We start from the raw sequence: 13,337 nt of genomic DNA, 5'->3' as shown, positions 1-13,337 counted from the left end.
CAACAATATAACTGCGATTATTTTTAATCACAATAACAGTTACTACACAACATTCAAAAACAAGATCATGATAATTAAAGTCTCCATACACACTTTGCTATGCAATTTTCGTAAAAAAATAAAGACAAAAGTATCTGTGGAGAATCCGGGTATCGATCCCGGTACCTCTCGCATGCTAAGCGAGCGCTCTACCATGTGAGCTAATTCCCCGTCCAATAGTCGGGTCTAGATAAACGGCATATGTATCTCCGACCAAGTAATATCTAGGTAAATGGTCTAAAACCATTTTCACCAGTAATTTTCACCCATTTTTTTTGCGTACAAAATAACCTCAGAAGTAGTGTTATCAGAGAATTTTCGACTATTGACCAATAAACGTAGCTCACATGGTATGCTACACCATGGAATGCACAGTTCATCTTACATAAGCATCCGGTATCTAACAAAGAAAACAAGAATAATCTTCTCACCAAGGCTAGCCTGCTCTTTTTGTTTTTCCGTTTGCATTTTCTTTTAGGCGCCAAATTCAGCTTGTTTTGAAGTGTCGTTGACTATTGACCGATAAACGTAGCTCACATGGTATGCTACACCATGGTTTATCATTCCACAAAAACCCGATGCACAATTTCTTTATATCTAAATAGTATTTTTCTGGTATATTAACTACCATCAGAGTATACCAAAGTTTGCTCATTAAAAGAGTATTTATCACAGTTACTCTACCATGTATTGACAATTGTCTCATTTTCCAAAGATTCAGTATTTTTGAAATAGACTGCACTTTGCATTCCCAATTCAGACTATCACATAACTTTTTATCCTTGCCAATCCATATGCCTAAAAGCTGTAAAACCCCATCACACTCTTTAATTTTCCAAGCATCTAAATCATTTTTTGATATTTTTCCAGTACCCAATGCCAAAATTTCAGATTTATCTTTATTTAATTTTGCCCCAGATGCTTGTTCATACAACTGTAAAACATTAAATGATTCAGTTACTGAATTTTTGTCAGACAATATCAATGTATTGTCATCAGCATGTGAAAATATTTTTTCTTCAATATTCACAACAGGAATGTTAATACCTTGAATCCTATCATTCCTTTTGATCATTATACTTAAAGGTTCAGCAACTAAAACATACAATAAAGCAGATATTGGGCAACCTTGTTTAACAGAGTTTGCCAATGGAAAATATTTGGATAGGAAACCATTGCACTTGACAGTACTAAAAATATCTGTATAAAAAATTTTTATCCAAGATATAAATCTCTCCCCAAAACCAAATTTTTGTAAAACCGAAAAAAGATATTCATGCCCAACCCTGTCGAAAGCCTTTTCCTGATCTAACTTTAACAAATAACATTCTAGATTATCCATTTCAACCAAGTCAATTATGTCTCTTACAGTAACAGTAGTATCAGAGATGTCTTTACCTATTATACAACAACTCTGAGTTGGTGAAATAATCTTTGGAAGTACAAATTTAAACCTATTTGCCATGACTCTTGCTAATATTTTATAATCTACATTCAATAAACTGATAGGTCTAAAATTTTTCAAGTCAGTTTTGTCACCTCTATTTTTATAAATTAGGTTAATCATTCCATACCTCATAGACCTAGATAAAACTTTATTCTCTTCAACTGTATCATAAATATATTTCAAAACATCTTTCAACTCATTAAAAAAATATAAATAAAACTCCACCGTGAGTCCATCAGGACCAGGTGTTTTTCCTTGTTTCATACCTTTTATAGAGGTTTTTATTTCTTCAATGTTAATTTCCTCATCACATTTTTCAACATCACAAACGTCAACATTGACATTAATACAATCTAACATTTTATCAATTGCTTCATAATCAGTTTGTACACAAGAAAATAGCCTTTTATAAAAACTATAAATAACATCTAAAATTTCAGCAGTTTCACTGACAACATTACCATCACAATTTTTTAAACCATTTATCATATTTCTATTCTGTCTATGTTTCTCTAAATTCAAAAAATAGGTTGTATTTTTATCACTTTCTAATGAATATTGACATTTGGATCTTATAACAGCACCATTACATCTATGTTTTTCTAAACCTTCAAGTTCCTCTTTCAACTCTAAATATTTGACATGATCTATATCATTACCACAAGCAGCCTTTATTGACAATTCTTGTAACTTATTCTGTATTCTATAATAATCTCTATATAACTCTCTCTGTTTTTCTTTACCATAGAGTTGACTTGTTTTCTTGATTTTATATTTCAAATTATCCCACCAAATTAATGGATGTGAAAAATAAAAATCTGAACCAATTTCATCAAGTAAGATATTTCTAATTTTTTCAACAAAAAAATCATCACTCAATAAGGACTTGTTAAAAATCCAAACACCAGGTCCTTTTTCAACTTCAGAAAAATCTAATTTCATACTAACAATAGAATGATCACTGAAAGATGTATCATTGTAAAAAACATTCTTTATAAATGGTTTTAAATTACAAGAAACTAAAAAATAATCAATTCTACTTTGAGTTAAAAAACTTTGTACAACTTGTTTTCTTGAAAACATTTTAACACCTACATTTCTATCTCTCCATACATCAGATAAACCTTTTTCATTTATCAATTCAGTCAGACATTTTAAAGATCTGTCAGCATAAAAAACAGTTTTCCCACTTTTGTCTAAAGGGGAAAGAGTGGTATTATAATCACCTGCTATTATAATAAATTCATCTCCATATATTTTACTTTTACAATCATTGAAAAAATTACACTTTTCACTAACATTATTTGGAGCATACAAATTAATTATGTCCAAACTTTTGTCAAGAATTTTACCTTGTATATGAACTAATCTTCCACATACACTCTCACAAACTTTAAAAACATTTTTCAACCTTTTACTTACAAGAATGGCAACCCCTTTCCTATTACAAATGCTATTACTGGCAAAAATCTCACCATCCCATACAGTTTTATCAATTTGAATATCCTCATACAATTTATCAGTCCAAAATGTTTCCTGTAAACAAACAATGTCATATTTTCTTTCAATACATAATGCAAAAATACAATCCCTTTTATTTTTGTCACACAAACCATTACAATTAAGGCTAATGAAGTTAAAAGTAGCCATCACAAAACAAAAGTTCATAACTAATGACACATTCCACTCCATTGTTACTTCATTAACTTATTTTTAACATTTGACAATCTAGCTGCCTTTAAATTAGGCTTAATCTGAAATTTATTTCGCCTTTTGATACCCAAGTAGGATTTTTTCTTACCCACAACAGTAAACTCATCACCACTCGCCAACTGACAATCACTTGTCAATGAATGAGTGTCCATTTCAAAATCATCCAAAGTATCACAAGTACTATGGCTGACTACTCCCTGGCTTTTGATTTTATTTTGAGAGGAGACAGTATTTTCTATATTAGATATATGATCAATATCTTTAACATTATTCTCAGATACACCAGAGACATCATTAAATTCAACCAAATTAACATGGCTAACATCTACATTATTAGTAAGATTGTCATGATCGATTTCTGATTCTACTTTTTCTTTATCTTCACCACTTACAATATCTTCAACACCATGAACCATGTCACAAACATCATCTAACACCTCAGAAACGTCATCACCATCCACTTCATGATTCTCTCCATCGTGACTAGCACCGTCACATTCATCAATACACTGGCTAGCAACACCATTCGGAACATCATCTGTGATATGGCTAGCAACACCATTATCACCATTCGCTATCGGCTCAACAATCGCCTCCACAGTTGTATGGGTAGCATCGCCATTAGTGTCAACATGACTGACATCATCACGACAACGGGAATGAACACTACTGACAACATTTTCACGTCTTCTAGTGTTCTGTGCCCATTCGTCATCTTCAGAAACATCACTTGAATCATCATTTTCTGTATGAAACATTCTGTCACTTGAATGTTGAATGTCATGATCCTTAAAAATGCCCGAGTAGGAATCAGTTTGGAATTCTGTACATGAATTACCCACGCCTGTCTTCCTCAAGGTTTCACACTTACAGTTCTCCTTCTTGTAAAAGCAGAAAGAACACTTATTTTTCAAGCATTTCCTACTAATATGACCTTGCTCGCCACACTCAAAACACTTGAAATCAGGACAATCTTTATATATGTGGTCCGGGCTAAAACACCCATGGCACACTCTAACTTGATGATTGTGGATCACACGATAGTATGCAGTTTCTTTTTCATTCACTGAGAACTTCATCGAGTAGGGGATGGATTTCATATTAGGTGGAAGTTTTGCCTTAAATACTCTTGTTCCATCATAAATATAGTTTTTCGACTTCATCTTATGTTTTTTAATTGGTGACACCACTTCAACTCCAATTTTTGAAAATCTTTCAATGATTTCAGCATCAGTTACATACATACTCAAGTTGAGTATTGAAACATATCTGAAGCTGGATTCTAATTCAGTCACTTTAAATGTTTTACCACTGACTGATAAATCACCAAGAATTGGTTCCATCATCTGCCTCTCTCTAAATACAACTTCATATCCACTGCCGGTCTTTGGCACACATGCTATAACACTTCCTCTACCACATTTCAATTCAATTTCATCAATTACTGAATCAGGTTCTACTTTCCCAGAACCTTCAAGTACACATGAAATTAAAACAGTTTTCTCCTTTGAAAATTCATTTTCAACATTAAAAGACTTTCTATTGGACCTTTCTGGTCCACTTCTTTCAAAGTTCGCCATTAGTTCTTAGATGGATCTCAAGAAAAGAATCGAGCGCACCTTTCCTCCCCCTTTTTCCTGCTACGAAAAAGCAGGAAAAGGGGATATAAAACGAATATTTATATGGAAACTATTATCACTTTAAAGCAAATATCATCTAACAATGTTCAGGAAATATTTACACACAAAAATACGGCAATGAACTCACCAAACAAAGAAAAATTCTCGGACGACACAATGTTTACATCCTACAGATGATGCATCCAAAAACCGACTGTGCACACAGAAAAGTAAGGCACTTGAAACTAGTGTTATATTCATTTTGTAACTTAGCATGTATGTTTGATTTCTAAAATTCCTACAACCAAAGGAAAGCATTTCGAATTAGCATGTGTGCACATGGTAGCGTGATGCAATATAACTGCGATTATTTTTAATCACAATAACAGTTACTACACAACATTCAAAAACAAGATCATGATAATTAAAGTCTCCATACAAACTTTGCTATGCAATTTTCGTAAAAAAATAAAGACAAAAGTATCTGTGGAGAATCCGGGTATCGATCCCGGTACCTCTCGCATGCTAAGCGAGCGCTCTACCATGTGAGCTAATTCCCCGTCCAATAGTCGGGTCTAGATAAACGGCATATGTATCTCCGACCAAGTAATATCTAGGTAAATGGTCTAAAAACATTTTCACCAGTAATTTTCACCCATTTTTTTTTCGTACAAAATAACCTCAGAAGTAGTGTTATCAGAGAATTTTCGACTATTGACCAATAAACGTAGCTCACATGGTATGCTACACCATGGAATGCACAGTTCATCTTACATAAGCATCCGGTATCTAACAAAGAAAACAAGAATAATCTTCTCACCAAGGCTAGCCTGCTCTTTTTGTTTTTCCGTTTGCATTTTCTTTTAGGCGCCAAATTCAGCTTGTTTTGAAGTGTCGTTGATTCTCTGGAATATAAATACTTAAATTGCTGATAGATATTGCAAGTCCTCGTAGCGCAGGGGATAGCGCGCTGGACTTCTAATCCAGAGGTCGCGGGTTCGAATCCCGCCGAGGATGGTACTTTATTTTTAAGAGTTTAAGTCCTGCCGAATGATTGTAACGTACAACGATTTTTAGTGAGGCGTACATCTGTCCCACAGTTGTTGATAGTAGCACTGTGCACACAGAAAAGTAAGGCACTTGAAACTAGTGTTATATTCATTTTGTAACTTAGCATGTATGTTTGATTTCTAAAATTCCTACAACCAAAGGAAAGCATTTCGAATTAGCATGTGTGCACATGGTAGCGTGATGCAATATAACTGCGATTATTTTTAATCACAATAACAGTTACTACACAACATTCAAAAACAAGATCATGATAATTAAAGTCTCCATACAAACTTTGCTATGCAATTTTCGTAAAAAAATAAAGACAAAGGTATCTGTGGAGAATCCGGGTATCGATCCCGGTACCTCTCGCATGCTAAGCGAGCGCTCTTTTTTTTTTTTTATCTTGATAAAATTTTATTAACAGAAAAACATTTACAAATCAAAGAGATATTGTTATTAATTCTCATAGACATACTATTATCATATTGATTAGTTATATCATATATGTCAATTACATACGCATAGAAAACAAAGTCACCACAATTGTCCATTTTCGCAATACCTACAAAATTTTTATATTCATACATTTAATATATTTTTATTCACAATCATGTACGCACAAGCGATATCACAGTTGTACTCTATCACTGTATTCATGCACATTTTTATTTTCTTTTTTTTTATTTTAGGTAAAATGTAAAAACAAGTGAAAAGGTAATTGAAATACAATACACAATTTCATATCCAAATATTAAAGATTCCGGCTGGCTATCCATTCCAGACTGCTTTAAAACATTGGCATGCAAAAAATGTAAAAAAAATATTTCAAAACATTTTCCATACATTCAAACTTTATCATACATTTTAAAAATCAAATCAGACCTAGTTTAACCATGTCTCTATTTTCCTGCGGGCAACAATTTCCATTTTCTCAATTGCACTAGCTATATCACTATTCATATATTTAGTTTTCCTAACTTCATCAAAATCGTTTTCAATATTGTGCAAAGCGTACGTGTACCGCTTTGTTCCTGGACCGAAATAATGAATGTCCTCTTCCTTTCCCAATGAGAAGGACATGATTAAATTAATCATTGGGATCAACGTTAATAGTGTTGCGCTACACATACTCAACGAAGTTTTGATAACAATTTTATCTAGAACTGGTGTCTGTCGAGATTTTGATTTCTCTTCAGTGTTCGAAATATTTTCTGTATTCACAACGTCATGAGATTTAGCTAAGCGAGCGCTCTACCATGTGAGCTAATTCCCCGTCCAATAGTCGGGTCTAGATAAACGGCATATGTATCTCCGACCAAGTAATATCTAGGTAAATAATTCTTTTATGTGATGTTTTACTGTGAATAAAATTTTATCAAGATAAAAAAAAAGCGCTGGACTTCTAATCCAGAGGTCGCGGGTTCGAATCCCGCCGAGGATGGTACTTTATTTTTTAAGAGTTTAAGTCCTGCCGAATGATTGTAACGTACAACGATTTTTAGTGAGGCGTACATCTGTCCCACAGTTGTTGATAGTAGCACTGTGCACACAGAAAAGTAAGACATTTGAAACTAGTGTTATATTCATTTTGTAACTTAGCATGTATGTTTGATTTCTAAAATTCCTACAACCAAAGGAAAGCATTTCGAATTAGCATGTGTGCACATGGTAGCGTGATGCAATATAACTGCGATTATTTTTAATCACAATAACAGTTACTACACAACATTCAAAAACAAGATCATGATAATTAAAGTCTCCATACAAACTTTGCTATGCAATTTTCGTAAAAAAATAAAGACAAAGGTATCTGTGGAGAATCCGGGTATCGATCCCGGTACCTCTCGCATGCTAAGCGAGCGCTCTTTTTTTTTATCTTGATAAAATTTTATTCACAGTAAAACATCATATAAAAGAATTATTGGGCTAGTCTCCCAATAATTCACATATCACAGATCACAAATTGTCCTTAAATTACATTGACAGTATATATATGAATAAGTATATTTAAAAGTCTATCACAACATTATCATCAGAGATGCGCAGAACAGGATTGTCATTCAAGTAATATTTTTGAAACAAAGAAAAGTTCTTTTTCTGTATATAATACATGTAAGCATAATTAACATGCTTTTGAAGAACAGATTTAAAATAAGAAATAATGTGCAAAACTTTCTCATCTTTCATGACTAAATTTCTTCTCTTTACAACACAAAACCTTCTAACAGTTAAAGCAGTATTAACAAAATAAAAGTTTACTTTTTTATCTTTCTTGAGTAGACCGAAATAACATAGAAAATTAAAGTCTAACATATTGATAAAGCTAGCTGAACTATAACACAATATATTATGTAAAAAGTCTTTAAAAACGTCATTGAATCGAGTCAAACATCTACACGAAATTATAAGATGTTCTAAGTCCTCATGCATATCATCACAAACTGGACACAATGAATCATCAGTAATGCGACATCTCAATAACCTCTCCTTAGTAAATAAAACTCTATGAAATATTTTAAATGATAACTCAATCCAATCACTTGGTAAAAATGGAAAGTTCAAAATTGTTTGGACTTTTTGAGTATCAAAATCAGAACACATCTCACACCAATATTTGACAGCATTTGGTTCTTTTGATAATGATTTCAACAACATAGAATAAAAAAACTTTGTTGTACTAGGAAAAGAGTATTTTCTATTATTAACATTACATTCTATATTCAAACTGAGATTTCTACGAACATTTTCATTATTTTCTACTAAAATTTTACATTCATCAGGAATACATTGTTTTATACATTGTACTACCTTAATAATCTTAGCAGCAGATACCTGTGAAAACTTTTCAGAAACAATATCTTGAACAAACTCATCTCTCATGAATCCCTTTTTACATTCAAATGCTAAATCTTTCACTTTAATAATGCCTGCATCTATAAAAGTCTTGATATACAGCATATTACCATTATTAGTAATCAAAGGATTATTGAACAGAGGCAGGTCAAATACATTATTCAAATTGATATCAATTTCAATATAATCACGTATCTTTCCCCAAGCAAACAGCATACATTTATAAAAATCAGGTAAACTCCCCAACTGTCTCTGCTTAAATTGACAGAACAAAATCTCAATACCAAGTTTCATATCTTGTACTTTGGAAAAGAAATAAGTACAAAGATGCTTCCAAACAGCACAATACTCTACATCTAACAAACGACTTAAAAATTTAAGTCTAAAAGCATACATCTTATGTAAAATTTCTGGAAAGTTCAAACCTCCATCTAGTATTCTATTAATAACAACATCATAAGCAACCAAAGATGGTTTATCATTCCACAAAAACCCGATGCACAATTTCTTTATATCTAAATAGTATTTTTCTGGTATATTAACTACCATCAGAGTATACCAAAGTTTGCTCATTAAAAGAGTATTTATCACAGTTACTCTACCATGTATTGACAATTGTCTCATTTTCCAAAGATTCAGTATTTTTGAAATAGACTGCACTTTGCATTCCCAATTCAGACTATCACATAACTTTTTATCCTTGCCAATCCATATGCCTAAAAGCTGTAAAACCCCATCACACTCTTTAATTTTCCAAGCATCTAAATCATTTTTTGATATTTTTCCAGTACCCAATGCCAAAATTTCAGATTTATCTTTATTTAATTTTTCCCCAGATGCTTGTTCATACAATTGTAAAACATTAAATGATTCAGTTACTGAATTTTTGTCAGACAATATCAATGTATTGTCATCAGCATGTGAAAATATTTTTTCTTCAATATTCACAACAGGAGTGTTAATACCTTGAATCCTATCATTCCTTTTGATCATTATACTTAAAGGTTCAGCAACTAAAACATACAATAAAGCAGATATTGGGCAACCTTGTTTAACAGAGTTTGCCAATGGAAAATATTTGGATAGGAAACCATTGCACTTGACAGTACTAAAAATATCTGTATAAAAATTTTTTATCCAAGATATAAATCTCTCCCCAAAACCAAATTTTTGTAAAACCGAAAAAAGATATTCATGCCCAACCCTGTCGAAAGCCTTTTCCTGATCTAACTTTAACAAATAACATTCTAGATTATCCATTTCAACCAAGTCAATTATGTCTCTTACAGTAACAGTAGTATCAGAGATGTCTTTACCTATTATACAACAACTCTGAGTTGGTGAAATAATCTTTGGAAGTACAAATTTAAACCTATTTGCCATGACTCTTGCTAATATTTTATAATCTACATTCAATAAACTGATAGGTCTAAAATTTTTCAAGTCAGTTTTGTCACCTCTATTTTTATAAATTAGGTTAATCATTCCATACCTCATAGACCTAGATAAAACTTTATTCTCTTCAACTGTATCATAAATATATTTCAAAACATCTTTCAACTCATTAAAAAAATATAAATAAAACTCCACCGTGAGTCCATCAGGACCAGGTGTTTTTCCTTGTTTCATACCTTTTATAGAGGTTTTTATTTCTTCAATATTAATTTCCTCATCACATTTTTCAACATCACAAACGTCAACATTGACATTAATACAATCTAACATTTTATCAATTGCTTCATAATCAGTTTGTACACAAGAAAATAGCCTTTTATAAAAACTATAAATAACATCTAAAATTTCAGCAGTTTCACTGACAACATTACCATCACAATTTTTTAAACCATTTATCATATTTCTATTCTGTCTATGTTTCTCTAAATTCAAAAAATAGGTTGTATTTTTATCACTTTCTAATGAATATTGACATTTGGATCTTATAACAGCACCATTACATCTATGTTTTTCTAAACCTTCAAGTTCCTCTTTCAACTCTAAATATTTGACATGATCTATATCATTACCACAAGCAGCCTTTATTGACAATTCTTGTAACTTATTCTGTATTCTATAATAATCTCTATATAACTCTCTCTGTTTTTCTTTACCATAGAGTTGACTTGTTTTCTTGATTTTATATTTCAAATTATCCCACCAAATTAATGGATGTGAAAAATAAAAATCTGAACCAATTTCATCAAGTAAGATATTTCTAATTTTTTCAACAAAAAAATCATCACTCAATAAGGACTTGTTAAAAATCCAAACACCAGGTCCTTTTTCAACTTCAGAAAAATCTAATTTCATACTAACAATAGAATGATCACTGAAAGATGTATCATTGTAAAAAACATTCTTTATAAATGGTTTTAAATTACAAGAAACTAAAAAATAATCAATTCTACTTTGAGTTAAAAAACTTTGTACAACTTGTTTTCTTGAAAACATTTTAACACCTACATTTCTATCTCTCCATACATCAGATAAACCTTTTTCATTTATCAATTCAGTCAGACATTTTAAAGATCTGTCAGCATAAAAAACAGTTTTCCCACTTTTGTCTAAAGGGGAAAGAGTGGTATTATAATCACCTGCTATTATAATAAATTCATCTCCATATATTTTACTTTTACAATCATTGAAAAAATTACACTTTTCACTAACATTATTTGGAGCATACAAATTAATTATGTCCAAACTTTTGTCAAGAATTTTACCTTGTATATGAACTAATCTTCCACATACACTCTCACAAACTTTAAAAACATTTTTCAACCTTTTACTTACAAGAATGGCAACCCCTTTCCTATTACAAATGCTATTACTGGCAAAAATCTCACCATCCCATACAGTTTTATCAATTTGAATATCCTCATACAATTTATCAGTCCAAAATGTTTCCTGTAAACAAACAATGTCATATTTTCTTTCAATACATAATGCAAAAATACAATCCCTTTTATTTTTGTCACACAAACCATTACAATTAAGGCTAATGAAGTTAAAAGTAGCCATCACAAAACAAAAGTTCATAACTAATGACACATTCCACTCCATTGTTACTTCATTAACTTATTTTTAACATTTGACAATCTAGCTGCCTTTAAATTAGGCTTAATCTGAAATTTATTTCGCCTTTTGATACCCAAGTAGGATTTTTTCTTACCCACAACAGTAAACTCATCACCACTCGCCAACTGACAATCACTTGTCAATGAATGAGTGTCCATTTCAAAATCATCCAAAGTATCACAAGTACTATGGCTGACTCCTCCCTGGCTTTTGATTTTATCCTGAGAGGAGACAGTATTTTCTATATTAGATATATGATCAATATCTTTAACATTATTCTCAGATACACCAGAGACATCATTAAATTCAACCAAATTAACATGGCTAACATCTACATTATTAGTAAGATTGTCCTGATCGATTTCTGATTCTACTTTTTCTTTATCTTCACCACTTACAATATCTTCAACACCATGAACCATGTCACAAACATCATCTAACACCTCAGAAACGTCATCACCATCCACTTCATGATTCTCTCCATCGTGACTAGCACCGTCACATTCATCAATACACTGGCTAGCAACACCATTCGGAACATCATCTGTGATATGGCTAGCAACACCATTATCACCATTCGCTATCGGCTCAACAATCGCCTCCACAGTTGTATGGGTAGCATCGCCATTAGTGTCAACATGACTGACATCATCACGACAACGGGAATGAACACTACTGACAACATTTTCACGTCTTCTAGTGTTCCGTGCCCATTCGTCATCTTCAGAAACATCACTTGAATCATCATTTTCTGTATGAAACATTCTGTCACTTGAATGTTGAATGTCATGATCCTTAAAAATGCCCGAGTAGGAATCAGTTTGGAATTCTGTACATGAATTACCCACGCCTGTCTTCCTCAAGGTTTCACACTTACAGTTCTCCTTCTTGTAAAAGCAGAAAGAACAATTATTTTTCAAGCATTTCCTACTAATATGACCTTGCTCGCCACACTCAAAACACTTGAAATCAGGACAATCTTTATATATGTGGTCCGGGCTAAAACACCCATGGCACACTCTAACTTGATGATTGTGGATCACACGATAGTATGCAGTTTCTTTTTCATTCACTGAGAACTTCATCGAGTAGGGGATGGATTTCATATTAGGTGGAAGTTTTGCCTTAAATACTCTTGTTCCATCATAAATATAGTTTTTCGACTTCATCTTATGTTTTTTAATTGGTGACACCACTTCAACTCCAATTTTTGAAAATCTTTCAATGATTTCAGCATCAGTTACATACATACTCAAGTTGAGTATTGAAACATATCTGAAGCTGGATTCTAATTCAGTCACTTTAAATGTTTTACCACTGACTGATAAATCACCAAGAATTGGTTCCATCATCTGCCTCTCTCTAAATACAACTTCATATCCACTGCCGGTCTTTGGCACACATGCTACAACACTTCCTCTACCACATTTCAATTCAATTTCATCAATTACTGAATCAGGTTCTACTTTCCCAGAACCTTCAAGTACACATGAAATTAAAACAGTTTTCTCCTTTGAAAAATCATTTTCAACATTAAAAGA

General features: G+C 32.2%; 3 non-coding genes across 3 annotated transcripts; 1 reads left to right on the top strand and 2 right to left on the bottom strand.

The window, feature by feature from the left end:
- Positions 1 to 137: 137 nt before the first annotated feature.
- Positions 138 to 210, bottom strand: Trnaa-agc (transfer RNA alanine (anticodon AGC)). The gene has a single exon. It is a non-coding gene; the product is annotated as a tRNA-Ala (tRNA).
- A 5,095-nt stretch (positions 211 to 5,305) lies between these two features.
- On the bottom strand, positions 5,306 to 5,378 carry Trnaa-agc (transfer RNA alanine (anticodon AGC)). The gene has a single exon. It is a non-coding gene; the product is annotated as a tRNA-Ala (tRNA).
- Positions 5,379 to 5,762: 384 nt separating this feature from the next.
- Trnar-ucu (transfer RNA arginine (anticodon UCU)) lies at positions 5,763 to 5,835 on the top strand. Its single transcript has one exon. It is a non-coding gene; the product is annotated as a tRNA-Arg (tRNA).
- Positions 5,836 to 13,337: the final 7,502 nt, after the last annotated feature.

The sequence above is a fragment of the Perna viridis genome, chromosome 3 (genome assembly GCF_037379345.1).
Source record: "Perna viridis isolate PV_CMFRI_1.1 ecotype Kerala chromosome 3, ASM3737934v1, whole genome shotgun sequence".
NCBI classification, from domain to species: domain Eukaryota; kingdom Metazoa; phylum Mollusca; class Bivalvia; order Mytilida; family Mytilidae; genus Perna; species Perna viridis.
The sequence above is the reverse complement of the archived record's forward strand: the minus strand, read 5'-3'. Positions and strand labels throughout refer to the sequence as shown.